The following is a 15,426-nucleotide window of genomic DNA, read 5'->3' as shown; positions in this document are numbered from 1 at the left end:
AGAATAAAAATTTTAAAACATTGGTCTATCATCATTCCAACTCACTACTTGGACTATTTGAACTATTTTCAATTTTCTCTCTCCTTCCAGTCCAGATGCATAATCCTACACAAAAATTTTTTTTAATTCATTTTATTGAGATATATTCACATACCACTCAGTCATACAAAACAAATCATAATTCAGTTGTTCACAGTACCATTACATAGTTGTACATTCATCACCAAAATCAATCCCTGACACCTTCATTACCACACACACAAAAATAACAAGAATAATAATTAAAGCTACACAAACTTTTTCATGTAGCTGTAACCACAGTAGGTTTATATGATATATTTTTAAGACTGATTTTATTGCAATGAAAATAACTGAAACTTTGTTTGAGAACCTTGTTCCTGGGAGACTTTTTAAGGAAAGTCTGGCAGTTAACTTCCATTTTGCATGTTATCATGTGTATAATTACAAAACATCGTATCATCTATAATGTTACTGTACTATGAGTAAATCACACAAGTTCACCTCATAAGCATTATTTCTTTTAAAATTACACTTTTATTAAATACAAGCATGTTGTAAAACATAAATAAAAAGCACAGCTGAATTTACAACGAAAAGCAATAGCCTCCAAACCTATCATCCCTATCCCCAGACCTATTTCCTTAAGGCAACCTCTTTTAACTGTTTTAAATTGCAGTTCTTCGGGTGGTTACTTCCATTGTTTCAAATGAAATTCTTAAAATACTGTTGATTTGTTTATCAATTTTAGGCAGTACTGATTACCTCTGTACCACTTCTTATATCCCTTCCCTTCTGCCTCCTCATCTTAGTACTTGATAATCTTATTATTTTTAATTTTGTCTACCTTTATAACTTTAGCTAATATACTCACTTTCCATTCATTGTCCATTAACTCTAGTATTCTCAGCCCCTCTTTATGTAAGGTGTATATAAACTCCATCCTTCTTCCTTTTCCTTCTTTCTTCATGTCTCCAGCTTGCGTACCATCAATTAAACTTTTATATTACTGAGGTTGATAACTATATTCTATGCTGCTATAATAATTGTCTTTCATGTTTGTCCAATGCAGGGTTTCTCAATCTTGGCATTACTGCTATTTTGGGCTGAGTAATTGTTTGTTGTGGAGGATTATCTCATATAACATAAGTGGATTAACAGTATCTCTGACCTCTACCCACTAGATAACATGTCAAATGTCCCATGGAGGTGGGGAGAAAATTTGCTCCCTAGTTAAGAATTACTGGCCTAAAGGTAGTTTAAAGGTTGAAAACCGATGAGTTGGAAGAATTCTAGGATCAGCCCCCAAATTATCTGCCTGGGTGTGCAGACAACTTCTCCCAAACACTAATAATCTAGTAAAGATATTTTGCAGACATAGTTAAGGTCTCAAATCAGTTGACCTTGAGACAGGGATATTATCCAGGTTGGACTGACCTAATCACAAGTCCTTTAAAGCTGGGTCCAGAGGTCAGAGGTGGGGAAGTCAGAAATATTTGAAGCACAAGAAGAATTTGACATGCCCTTGCTGGAAGATGGAGGGGAATACATGGTAAGGAAAGTGAGTGGTCTCCAAGAGCTAAGGGCAGCTGCCCCCAGCTGACAGCCAGCAGGAATCAGGGACCTTAGTACTACAATCAAAGGAACTGAATTCAGCCAGCATCAAGGATGAGCTTGGAAAAGAACTCTTCCACAGGGTCTCCCAAAGGGAACACAGTCTAGCTAACCTATAGATTTCAGATTTGTAAGTCCCTGTGCAGAGAACACAATCACGCCGTACCTGGAATTCTGACCATAAGTGGGTGTTTTAAGCCATTAACTTTGTGGAAATTTGTATTACATCAATAGAAAATTAAACAACCAATAAACAGTACTTTTATCGTCTTGACTATATAAGTATTGTTCTCAGAAGGGCCATATCATGTGCTAGGATTTAATATCCTTCTGTAAGGAATGAACTGTATATGGTCCACTATTCAGTCAACTTGCGCCTGATGAAATACAAATACTTCCCATATTATTTGTGTGGTTTAGATATTTTACTTCTTTCCAGGGTATAGCCAGTCATCTGGGTTCTTTGTGTCTCTTGCTATTCCTGTCTTTATCAGTAAGCTGGTCACTCACTGAGATATCAGGGCTTCTCCTAATAACTACAGAGAATTCTCCCCTTGTATATTTGAAGCTGTTCATAGTTCTAAGATTTTTAAATAACTAAGCTCTTATCAACTATATGCTGGGGAAGGTTGTGCCCTTCAATGACTGCAGAATATCTGCTTCCAGATACATTCAATTTGGCATAGCCTGTTTGGCTCCTGTGTCTATCCATGATGTGGCAACTTCAATAACTTATGGATGAGTACACATTCTATAAAGTCTGTATTCTTTGCTGAATGCCAAGATGCAAGGCAATGACCTTTATTTCTATCAGCATAGGTCCCCAGCTATCTCTCTGATTGCTTCTTCTTCCTACTGGCTGTCTGCCATTTATAACAACACTACCAGAGTTTATCTATGAAATTGGAGAACACACTTTACTGCTTAATAGACACAATATCTATCACATTTATTTATTGATCCATCAATAATTCATTCAACAAGTGTTTACTTAGCAGTTATGTCCAGTCATTGTAATAGGCATTGAGAATACAAAGATGAAAGATATGGTTCTTGCGTTCTAGAAGTTCAAAAACCTGTTGGGGGAAAGTGAAAGGGGAGGAGACAAATAAATCATTTCAATACATTGAAAAGTGTTATGGTGGTGGCATGTACCTAGAATTATGAAAGCACAAAATGCAGGGTGTGTCAAATGAATTTGGGCATGGAGATGATGCCTGAATTGAACATTAGAGTATGTTTGCTTAACAGCTCAATTGGGAATTAATGTAGTGGGAAAAAAATGTCTATTCCACAGGCCTCTGCCTAGTCTATGAAATTTTACATTTGTGTGGCTGTCCAAAAGGAAGGCTGAATGTGAAAGCATGATGGCTTGTGGTCATCTATGCCCTTGTTTGTGGTGGGCATCATCTCATTGCTGTTACATTAAGGAGACAGCACTTACACACTTGTTTGTCACCTTCCATAGGACAGTCTTCTTTAAATATTACTATTTTAAAAGTGTTTTTGGTTCTTGGCATATAGTAATTACTCAACAAGTGTTTTTTGAATGACTGTATCTCATATCTATTCATTACAATACCTCACTTCAAGAGAAGTAGGTTGAGAAAGAGCAACAGAGTTGCTCTTTTTTATAGTGTGGGTGCCTACATAATATCAATTTTCCTCTTACCTCCCTGTCTATCCTTCCTTTTGTTGGGGGTGGCAATGTGTTTTCCTTGGACCTACATATCCCAGAACCCCTGGAATTAGAAGTAGTCATATGATTAAGTTCTGGTCATTGAGATATATGTAGAGGTTGCTAGATGAACCTTCCAGCAAAAATTATTTTAATGGGGAACTAATTCAAACTCCCCTTTCTCTCTGCTTGAACACAAGCATTATAGCTGGAGCTGGAGAAACTATCTTGTAGAAAAATGAGAAAAAGCCAAGGAAAACCTAGAGACCCATGCATGGACATTCTTGAGTCACTCGACAATGACCTACCACCAGGCTTCTCATTGCATGAGAAAAATAAATCCCTACTTGTTTTTTTTTTTTTTTTTTTTTTTTTTTTCCATACAAAACAAATTGTACTTTCGATTGTTTACAGTACCATTACATAGTTGTACATTCATCACCTAAATCAATCCCTGACACCTTCATTAGCACACACACAAAAATAACAAGAATAATAATTAGAGTGAAAAAGAGCAATTGAAGTAAAAAAGAACACTAGGTACCTTTGTCTGTTTGTTTGCTTCCCCTACTTTTCTACACATCGATCCATAAACTAGACAAAGTGGAGTTTGGTCCTTATGGCATTCCCAATCCCACTGTCACCCCTCATAAGCTACGTTTTTATACAACTGTCTTCGAGATTCATGGGTTCTGGGTTGTAGTTTAATAGTTTCAGGTATCCACCACCAGCTACCCCAATTCTTTAGAACCTAAAAAAGGTTGTCTAAAGTGTGCGTAAGAGTGCCCACCAGAGTGATCTCTCGGCTCGTTTTGGAATCTCTCTGCCACTGAAGCTTATTTCATTTCCTTTCACATCCCCCTTTTGGTCAAGAAGATGTTCTCCATCCCACGATGCCGGGTCTACATTCCTCCCTGGGAGTCATATTCCACGTTGCCAGGGAGATTCACTTCCCTGGGTGTCTGATCCCACGTAGGGGGGAGGGCAGTGATTTCACCTTTCAAGTTGGCTTAGCCAGAGAGAGAGGGCCACATCTGAGCAACAAAGAGGCATTCAGGAGGAGACTCTTAGGCACAAATACAGGGAGGCCTAGCCTCTCCTTTGCAGCAACCGTCTTCCCAAGGGTAAAACTTATGGTAGAGGGCTCAACCCATCAAACCACCAGTCCCCTATGTCTGTGGTCATGTTAGCAACCATGGAGGTGGGGTAGGCGAATACCCCTGCATTCTCCACAGGCTCCTCAAGGGGGCACTACATCGTTTTTGTTTTTTTTTTTTTTTTCCTTTTTGTCTTTTTTCTTTTTTTTTTTTTTTTTTAACTTTCCCTTCTTTTTTCAAATCAACTGTATGAAAAAAAAAGTTAAAAAGAAAACAAACATACAATAAAAGAACATTTCAAAGAGACCATAGCAAGGGAGTAAGAAAAAGACAACTAACCTAAGATAACTGCTTAACTTCCAACATGTTCCTACTTTACCCCAAGAAAGTTACATACTATAGCAACATTTCAGTGAACTTGTTCCTACTACATCCATCAGAAATTAACAGACCATAGTCATTTCTGGGCATCCCCAGAACGTTAAATAGCTTATCTGTTCTTCTTGGATTATTGTTCCCCCTTCCTTAATTGCTCTCTACTGCTAGTTCCCCTACATTCTACATTATAAACCATTTGTTTTACATTTTTCAAAGTTCACATTAGTGGTAGCATATAATATTTCTCTTTTTGTGCCTGGCTTATTTCGCTCAGCATTATGTCTTCAAGGTTCATCCATGTTGTCATATGTTTCACCAGATCATTCCTTCTTACTGCCGCGTAGTATTCCATCGTGTGTATATACCACATTTTATTTATCCACTCATCTGTTGATGGACATTTGGGTTGTTTCCATCTCTTGGCAATTGTGAATAATGCTGCTATGAACATTGGCGTGCAGATATCTGTTCGTGTCACTGCTTTCCGATCTTCCGGGTATATCCCGAGAAGTGCAATCGCTGGATCGAATGGTAGCTCTATCTCTAGTTTTCTAAGGTACTGCCAGACTGACTTCCAGAGTGGCTGAACCATTATACAGTCCCACCAACAATGAATAAGAGTTCCAATTTCTCCACATCCCCTCCAGCATTTGTAGTTTCCTGTTTGTTTAATGGCAGCCATTCTAACCGGTGTTAGATGGTATCTCATTGTGGTCTTAATTTGCATCTCTCTAATAGCTAGTGAAGCTGAACATTTTTTCATGTGTTTCTTGGCCATTTGTATTTCCTCTTCAGAGAACTGTCTTTTCATATCTTTTGCCCATTTTATAATTGGGCTGTCTGTACTATTGTCATTGAGTTGTAGGATTTCTTTGTATATGCAAGATATCAGTCTTTTGTCAGATACATGGTTTCCAAAAATTTTTTCCCATTGAGTTGGCTGCCTCTTTACCTTTTTGAGAAATTCCTTTGAGGTGCAGAAACTTCTAAGCTTGAGGAGTTCCCATTTATCTATTTTCTCTTTTGTTGCTTGTGCTTTGGGTGTAAAGTCTAGGAAGTGGCCTCCTAATACAAGGTCTTGAAGATGTTTTCCTACATTATCTTCTAGGAGTTTAATGGTACTTTCTTTTATATTGAGATCTTTGGTCCATTTTGAGTTAATTTTTGTGTAGGGGGTGAGGTAGGGGTCCTCTTTCATTCTTTTGGATATGGATATCCAAATCTCCCAGCCCCATTTGTTGAAAAGACCATTATGGCTCAGTTCGGTGACTTTGGGGGCCTTATCAAAGATCAGTCGGCCATAGATCTGAGGGTCTATCTCTGAATTCTCAATTCGATTCCATTGATCTATATGTCTATCTTTGTGCCAGTACCATGCTGTTTTGGCAACTGTGGCTTTATAATAAGCTTCAAAGTCAGGGAGTGTAAGTCCTCCCACTTCGTTTTTCTTTTTTAAAGTGTCTTTAGCAATTCGAGGCATCTTCCCTTTCCAAATAAATTTGATAACTAGCTTTTCCAAGTCTGCAAAGTAGGTTGTTGGAATTTTGATTGGGATTGCATTGAATCTGTAGATGAGTTTGGGTAGAATTGACATCTTAATGACATTTAGCCTTCCTATCCATGAACATGGAATATTTTTCCATCTTTTAAGGTCCCCTTCTATTTCTTTTAGTAGAGTTATGTAGTTTTCTTTGTATAGGTCTTTTACATCTTTGGTTAAGTTTATTCCTAGGTACTTGATTTTTTTAGTTGCTATTGAAAATGGTATCTTTTTCTTGAGTGTCTCTTCAGTTTGTTCATTTCTAGCATATAGAAACATTACTGACTTATGTGCATTAATCTTGTATCCCGCTACTTTGCTAAATTTGTTTATTAGCTCTAGTAGGTGTATCGTTGATTTCTCAGGGTTTTCTAGATATAAGATCATATCATCTGCAAACAATGACAGTTTTACTTCTTCTTTTCCAATTTGGATGCCTTTTATTTCTTTGTCTTGCCGGATTGCCCTGGCTAGCACTTCCAGCACAATGTTGAATAACAGTGGTGACAGCGGGCATCCTTGTCTTGTTCCTGATCTTAGAGGGAAGGCTTTCAGTCTCTCACCATTGAGTACTATGCTGGCTGTGGGTTTTTCATATATGCTCTTTATCATGTTGAGGAAGTTTCCTTCAATTCCTACCTTTTGAAGTGTTTTTATCAAAAACGGATGTTGGATTTTGTCAAATGCTTTTTCAGCATCTATTGAGATGATCAATTGATTTTTCCCTTTCGAGTTTTTAATGTGTTGTAATACATTGATTGTTTTTCTTATGTTGAACCATCCTTGCATGCCTGGAATGAACCCCACTTGGTCATGGTGTATGATTTTTTTAATGTGTCTTTGGATTCGATTTGCAAGTATTTTGTTGAGGATTTTTGCATCTATATTCATTAGGGAGATTGGCCGGTAGTTTTCCTTTTTTGTAGCATCTTTGCCTGGTTTTGGTATTAGATTGATGTTAGCTTCATAAAATGAATTAGGTAGTGTTCCATTTTTTTCAATGTTTTGAAAGAGTTTGAGTAAGATTGGTGTCAGTTCTTTCTGGAAAGTTTGGTAGAATTCCCCTGTGAAGCCATCTGGCCCTGGGCATTTATTTGTGGGAAGATTTTTGATGACTGATTGGATCTCTTTGCTTGTGATGGGTTGGTTGAGGTCTTCTATTTCTTCTCTGGTCAGTCTAGGTTGTTCATATGTTTCCAGGAAATTGTCCATTTCTTCTACATTATCCAGTTTGTTGCCATACAGTTGTTCATAATATCCTCTTATAATTTTTTTAATTTCTTCAGGATCTGCAGTTATGTCACCTTTTTCATTCATTATTTTGTTTATATGGGTCTTCTCTCTTTTTGATTTTGTCAGTCTAGCTAGGGGCTTGTCAATCTTGTTGATCTTCTCAAAGAACCAACTTTTGGTGATATTTATCCTTTCTATTGTTTTTTTGTTCTCTATGTCATTTATTTCTGCTTTAATCCTTGTTATTTCTTTTCTTGTACTTGGTTTAGGATTGGTTTGCTGTTCATTTTCTAGCTTCTTCAGTTGATCCATTAGTTCTTTGATTTTGGCTCTTTCTTCCTTTTTAATATATGCGTTTAGTGCTATAAATTTCCCCCTTAGCACTGCTTTTGCTGCATCCCATAGGTTTTGGTATGTTGTGTTCTCATTTTCATTCGTCTCTATATATTTAGCAATTTCTCTTGCTATTTCTTCTTTAACCCACTGATTGTTTAGGAGCGTGTTGTTTAACCTCCAGGTATTTGTGAATTTTCTAAGTCTCTGATGGTTATTGACTTCTAATTGTATTCCATTGTGGTCAGAGAATGTGCTTTGAATAATTTCAATCTTTTTAAATTTATTGAGGCTTGTTTTATGTCCCAGCATATGATCTATTCTGGAGAAAGTTCCGTGAGCACTAGAAAAGTATGTGTATCCTGGTGATTTGGGATGTAATGTCCTGTAGATGTCTGTTAAATCTAATTCATTTATCAGATTGTTTAGGTTTTCAATTTCCTTATTGGTCTTCTGTCTGGTTGATCTATCTATAGGAGAGAGTGATGTGTTGAAGTCTCCCACAATTATTGTGGAAACATCAATTGCTTCCTTTAGTTTTGCCAATGTTTCTCTCATGTATTTTGTGGCACCTTGATTGGGTGCATAGACATTTACGATTGTTATTTCTTCTTGCTGAATTGCCCCTTTTATTAGTATGTAGTGGCCTTCTTTGTCTCTCAAAACATCCCTGCATTTGAAGTCTATTTTATCTGAGATTAATATTGCTACACCTGCTTTCTTTTGGCTGTAGCTTGCATGAAATATTTTTTTCCATCCTTTCACTTTCAGTTTCTTTGTGTCCCTGTGTCTAAGATGAGTCTCTTGTATGCAACATATTGATGGTTCATTTTTTTTGATCCATTCTGCGAATCTATATCTTTTAATTGGGGAGTTTAATCCATTTACATTCAACGTTAAAACCGTGAAGGCATTTCTTGAATCGGCCATCTTATCCTTTGGATTATGTTTGCCATATTTTTCCCTCTCTCTATTAATATCCTTTATTGTACCCATACCGAATCTCTTTAGTACTGAACCTTTCTCCAAGTCTCTCTGTCCTGTCTTTGTTTCTCTGTCTGTAGGGCTCCCTTTAGTATCTCCAGTAGGGCAGGTCTCTTGTTAGCAAATTCTCTCAGCATTTCTTTGTCTGTGAAAAATTTAAGCTCTCCCTCAAATTTGAAGGAGAGCTTTGCTGGATAAAGTATTCTTGGCTGGAAATTCCTCTCACTCAGAATTTTAAATATATCGTGCCACTGCCTTCTCGCCTCCATGGTGGCTGCTGAGTAGTCACTACTTAGTCTTATGCTGTTTCCTTTGTATGTGGTGAATTGCTTTTCTCTTGCTGCTTTCAGAACTTGCTCCTTCTCTTCTATGTTTGACAGTGTGATCAGTATATGTCTCGGAGTGGGTTTTTTTGGATTTATTCTATTTGGAGTTCGCTGAGCATTTATGATTTGTGTATTTATGTTGTTTAGAAGATTTGGGAAGTTTTCCCCAACAATTTCTTTGAATACTCTTCCTAGACCTTTACCCTTTTCTTCCCCTTCTGGGACACCAATGAGTCTTATATTCGGACGTTTCATATTATCTATCATATCCCTGAGGTCCATTTCGAGTTTTTCAATTTTTTTCCCCATTCTTTCTTTTATGTTTTCATTTTCCATTCTGTCATCTTCCAGGTCACTGATTCGTTGTTCAACTTCCTCTAGTCTTGTACTATGAGTGTCCAGAATCTTTTTAATTTGGTCAACAGTTTCTTTAATTTCCATAAGATCATCCATTTTTTTATTTAGTCTTGCAATGTCTTCTTTATGCTCTTCTAGGGTCTTCTTGATTTCCTTCATATCCCGTACTAGGGTCTCATTGTTCATCTTTAGTTCTTTGAGTAGCTGCTCTAGGTGTGTCTCTTCTGGTCTTTTGATTTGGGTGCTTGGGCTTGGGTTATCCATATCGTCTGGTTTTTTCATATGCTTTATAATTTTCTGTTGTTTTTGGCCTCGTGGCATTTGCTGACCTTGATAGGGTTCTTTTAGGGTTTGTAGACCAGTTGAAGTCCTTATCTCTAATTTATCAGATCTACAGCTTCGTGGAGTACACTTTCTCTAACTAACCAGCAGGTGGCGTCCACGAGCCACCTGTTCTCCACAAGCCAGATCTCCCCTGCTTAGCCTTTTTGGTGAGTGGGGGAGTGAGTCTTGTGGGGCCCAATTGGTGTCCCAAGCTTGCGTGTGTAGTTGGTGTTGCCTGCCCTGTATGTGGGGCGTGTTTCTGGGCAGTCGGGGAGGGGGGGTGGCCCTAACAATCAAATCTCCCTGATGATCCTAGAGTTTTAAAGCTACTGCAATAGTCTAATCCTTCAGTTCAGTCCTGCCACAGTTTGTCTCTGCCACTGACCCACAAGTCTTTGGTATTGGCGTATGGCTCCTGAGACTTGCAAGTGGGCCCCTCTTCCAGGCTGTGCACCCCGGGTCCTCTGTTGAGGGATGACTGTGCTATGTCGCAGGTGAGTGCCGTCCCCCCAGGGCAGTTCTGGGCTGCTGGGCTGTGTTTGGAGGCTCCCAGTCTGCTCAAATGATGGCTGAATGGGGCTCTGTTAATTCACACTGCTCCCCCTTCCCAGCTCTGGGACATTCAGCTGAGGTTGCAGGGAAGGCTAATGTCCACGCCCAGTTTTGTGGTGTGTGCCTGTTATTTGAAGCACTTCCGTCACACTGGGTTGTCTGGGGCAGCTCTGGGCTATGGGGCTGGCGATGGGCAGGAGTGTTTCCTGTCCACCAGGATGGTGGCTGTGAGCGGACACCCCCCTTTTCTTGGGAAGTTGTGTTGTTTAGTGAATTTTCTCAGCCACTGGATTATTGCCTTTTGTCTCAGAGCTCTCTTAGTTCTGCTCTTGACTTGACGTGCCCAAATTTCAATTCTTTGAAGCTTTCTGTATTGAGCTTCTTAGAGTAATTGTTTTAGAAAAAGCAAAAAGGATTTAAAAAAAAAAAAAAAAAAAAAAAAAAAACGGCCCTCCTCAGAGATCTAATGGGTTATTGAAATGCTAATAGACAAAGCAACCAGGGCCATTAAGGAAAAGTGCCCAGGGCAGAGAGATCAGCCTTGCTTCGGGATTTGCATATGCGGCCTGATCTCCGCCCTTCCCCTTTCTGTGTTCACCAGAACTCCAAAAATCCTCTGCTTTTATTTTGGAGTTTTTCGTGTTGTTTTTTTTCTATGCCTGTCTCCTCTCTGCTGGGCTGGCTGCTCTCAGAGTCTCTGGTGTCTGGCCTCAGTCTATCTATGGTTGGAGTTTGAATCAGTAGAATGAGTTTCCGATGAGAGCAGCCACTGCAATTCTCCCTTCTCCTTCCTGGAGCTGACAGCCCCTCCTCCCCCGGGACTGAGCCTGGCAGGGAGGGGCGCGGGTCCCCTGGCCGCAAAAACTTACAGATTTCGCTGATCTCAGCAGTTCCACGTTTTCATGAGTGTTGTATGAAGTATGCCCAAAGACAGATTGCTCTGTGGTGTCCAGTCCACGCAGTTCCTGGCTTTTTACCTACTTTCCTGGAGGAGTAACTAAAACATACAGCTCACCAGTCTGCCCCCCTACTTGTTTTAGCCAGTGTTATTAGGGTTTTCTGCTCTATGTAACTGAACTCAATCTCTCATTAATATTGTCAGATGTGAATTTTCTCTATTTTTAGTAATAGAGAAAACAAATACAGTTTGGCTTCCCCAAAACTACACAAGATTGTGACAGAACTAATCCTAGAAGCTATGTTTCTATTTTCCAGACTCTTTTCCCTTCCATACAACCTCTTAACTAAAGAAAGAAAATGCTTTCAATTAGGAATCCTCTAAGAAGTTTTAATCCCTTGATACCAGTGGTAGGTTGAATTATGCACCCCAATTTAGATTTTTTTTTAATAGAGATATTGTGGGCTTACAGAAAAATCATGCATAAAATACATGGTTCCCATATATCACCCTATTAATAACACCTTGCCTTGGTGTGGTACATTTGTTACAATTGATGAAAGCACAGTTTTATAATTGTTCTGTTAACTATAGTCCATGATTTAACTTGGGTTCACTGTTTATGTTGTGCAATTCAATGGGTTTAAAAAAAATTTATTCTAGCAAATCCTAAAATTTTCCCCCTTAATCATATTCAAGTATATAATTCATTGATGTTAATTATGTTCACAATATTGTACTGCTATCACCACCCTGCATCACCAGAACTTTTCCATTCTACCAGATAAAATATTCTGTACATTTTAAGTCTTAACTTCCTATTCTCTACCCCCACCATGTCTCCTGGTAACCTCTATTCTAGATTGTGACTCAACAAATTTACTTATTCTAATTAATTCATAGCAGTGAGGTCACATAATATTTGTTCTTTTGTATCTGGCTTATTTCACTCAACATGAAGTCTTTAGGGTACATCCATGATGTTGCATGTATCAGAACTCCAATTGCTTTTATGGCTGAAGAATATTCCACTGTGCATGTATACCACATTTTGTTTATCCATTCATCTGTTGATGGACATTTTGACTGTTTCCATCTTTTGGCAGTTGTGAATAACTCTGTTATGGACCACAGTGTACAAATGTCAGTTTATTTATTTATTTATTTATTTATTTATTTATTTATTTTCATTTTTATTGAGATTGCTCAGATACCATACAATTATCCAAAGATCCAAAGTGTACAATCACTTGCCCCTGGGTACCCTCATACAGCTGTGCATCCATCACACTTAATTTTTGTTCAATTTTTAGAAACTTTACATTACTCCAGACAAGAAATAAAGTGAAAGATGAAAAAAGAAAAAAAGAAAAGGAAACTCTAATCCTCCACTATCCTTAACCAATCCCCTCAATTGTTTACTCATAGTATTGATATAGTACATTTGTTACTGTTTATGAAAAAATGTTGAAATACTACTAACTGTAGTATATAGTTTGTAATAGGTATATAGTTCTTCCCTATATGCCCCTCTATTATTAACTTCTAATTGTATTGTCATACATTTGTTCTGGTTCATGGAAGTGATTTCTAGTATTTGTACAGTTGATCATGGACATTATCCACCATAGGATTCAGTTTTATACATTCCTATCTTTTGACCTCCAACTTTCCTTCTGGTGACATATATGACTCTGAGCTTCCCCTTTCCACCTCATTCACGCACCATTCGGTGCTGTTAGTTATTCTCACATCTTGCTACCAACAACCCTGTTCATTTCCAAACATTTGAGTTCATCCTAATTCAACATTCTCCTCATATTAAGCAACCACTCCCCATTCTTAAGCTTCGTCCTATATCTTGGTACCTTATATTTCATGTCTATGAGTTTACATATTATAATTAGTTCCTGTCAGTGAGACCCTGTAATAATTGTCCTAATGTGTCTGGCTTATTTCACTCAGTATATTGCCCTCGAGGTTTTGTCATCAACCCATTTTTTTTAAATATGGTTTTGTTCACTCACCATACATTCCATCCCAAGTAAATAATCGATGGTTTTCTGCATGGTCATACATTTATGTGTTCACTACCTTCACCACTATCTATATAAGAGCATCTACATTTCTTCCACAAGGCAGGAGGGAGAGTCAGAGAAGGTAGAGAGGCAAAAGAAAGAGGAAAAAAAAAATGACAGCTAGGAAGCAGCAAAAGGAAAAATAACCTTAAATCAAAGTAGAATAAAGAATCAGACAATACCACCAATGTCAAGTGTCTAACATGCCTCCCCTATCCCCCCCCTTATCTGCATTCACCTTGGTATATCACCTTTGTTACATTAAAGGAAACATAATACAATGATTCTATTAGTTACAGTCTCTGGTTTATGCTGATTGCATCCCTCCCCCAATGCCTCCCCATTTTTAACACCTTGCAAGGTTGACATTTGCTTGTTCTCCCTCGTAAAAGAACATATTTGTACATTTTATCACAATTGTTGAATACTCTAGATTTCACCAAGTTACACAGTCCCAGTCATTATCTTTCCTCCTTTCTTGTGGTGTCTCACATGCTCCCCACCTTCCTCTCTCAACCGTATTCATAGTTACCTTTGTTCAGTGTACTTACATTGTTGTGCTACCATCTCCCAAAATTGTGTTCCAAACCATGCACTCCTGTCTTCTATCACCCTGTAGTGCTCCCTTTAGTATTTCCTGTAGGACAGGTGTCTTGTTCACAAAGTCTCTCATTGTCTGTTTGTCAGAAAATATTTTGAGCTCTCCCTCATATTTGAAGGACAGCTTTGCTGGATACAGGATTCTTGGTTGGCAGTTTTTCTCTTTCAGTATCTTAAATATATCACACCACTTCCTTCTTGCCTCCATGGTTTCTGCTGAGAGATCCGCACATACTCTTATGAAGCTTCCTTTGTATGTAATGGATCGCTTTTCTCTTGTTGCTTTCAGGAGTCTCTCTTTGTCTTTGACATTTGATAATCTGATTATTAAGTGTCTTGGCGTAGGCCTATTCAGATCTCTTCTGTTTGGAGTACGCTGCACTTCTTGGATCTGTAATTTTATGTCTTTCATAAGAGATGGGAAATTTTCATTAATTATTTCCTCTATTATTGCTTCTGCCCCCTTTCCCTTCTCTTCTCCTTCTGGGACACCAATGATACGTACATTATTGTACTTTCTTTCATCCTTGAGTTCCTGGAGACGTTGCTCATATTTTTTCATTCTTTTCTCCATCTGCTCCTTTGCGTGTAGGCTTTCAGGTGTTTTGTTCTCCAGTTCCTGGGTGTTTTCTTCTGCCTCTTGAGATCTGCTGTTGTATGTTTCCATTGTGTCTTTCATCTCTTGTGTTGTGCCTTTCATTTCCATAGATTCTTCTAGTTGTTTTTTTGAACTTTTGATTTCTGCCATATACATGTCCAGTGCTTCCTTTACAGCCTCTATCTCTTTTGCAATACCTTCTCTAAACTTTTTGAACTGATTTAGCATTAGTTGTTTAAATTCCTGTATCTCAGTTGAAGTGTACGTTTGTTCCTTTGACTGGGCCATAAATTTGTTTTTCTTAGTGTAGGTTGTAATTTTCTGTTGTCTAGGCATGGTTTCCTTGGTTATTCAAATCAGGTTTTCCCAGACCAGAACAGGCTCAGGTCCCAGAGGGAAGAAATATTCAGTATCTGGTTTCCCTGAGGGTGTGTCTTAGAAAATTGCTCCACCCTTTGATGCCTCGGGTCACTATGCTTTTCTGCCCAGCAGGTGGCGCCTGTCAGCCGATAATTCTTGACTGCTGTGAGGAGGTATGGCCGTGTTCCCCCAGGCTCTGGGGTCTGGTTCTGAATGGAAAGGGCCCCACCCCTTTCCTCCTAGAGAAGACAGACCCCCCAGGTGGAGATCATTAGCATTTCAATGGTCTTGCTCTCTGCTTGTGCTGTCTCCGCCCTTCCCGGAGTCACAGCTCTGGAAACTGAAAATGACTGGGGCTTTCTCCACTGAGCCGAAAAACAAACAGATAGTCCCCTTCAGACCCAGTCCAAGGCGACCCTCCGGCTCTCCCAGGTCAGTCGTCACCCAAAGCCTCTGTC

At 38.7% G+C, this 15,426-nt stretch overlaps 1 long non-coding RNA gene across 2 annotated transcripts in view; it reads right to left on the bottom strand.

Annotated features, from left to right (window-relative positions):
• Window positions 1–2,626: 2,626 nt before the first annotated feature.
• The window catches only part of LOC119506219, a 56,930-nt gene continuing 44,130 nt past the window's right edge, over window positions 2,627–15,426 (bottom strand). For both annotated transcript variants that reach the window (XR_005210948.1, XR_005210947.1), the window contains one exon: window positions 2,627–2,708. This is a non-coding gene — a long non-coding RNA (uncharacterized LOC119506219). The remainder of the gene's footprint in view (window positions 2,709–15,426) is intronic.

The sequence above is a fragment of the Choloepus didactylus genome, chromosome 11 (assembly GCF_015220235.1).
Source record: "Choloepus didactylus isolate mChoDid1 chromosome 11, mChoDid1.pri, whole genome shotgun sequence".
Classification (NCBI taxonomy): domain Eukaryota; kingdom Metazoa; phylum Chordata; class Mammalia; order Pilosa; family Megalonychidae; genus Choloepus; species Choloepus didactylus.
Note: the sequence above shows the minus strand (reverse complement) of the source record. Positions and strands in the feature narration are given on the sequence as shown.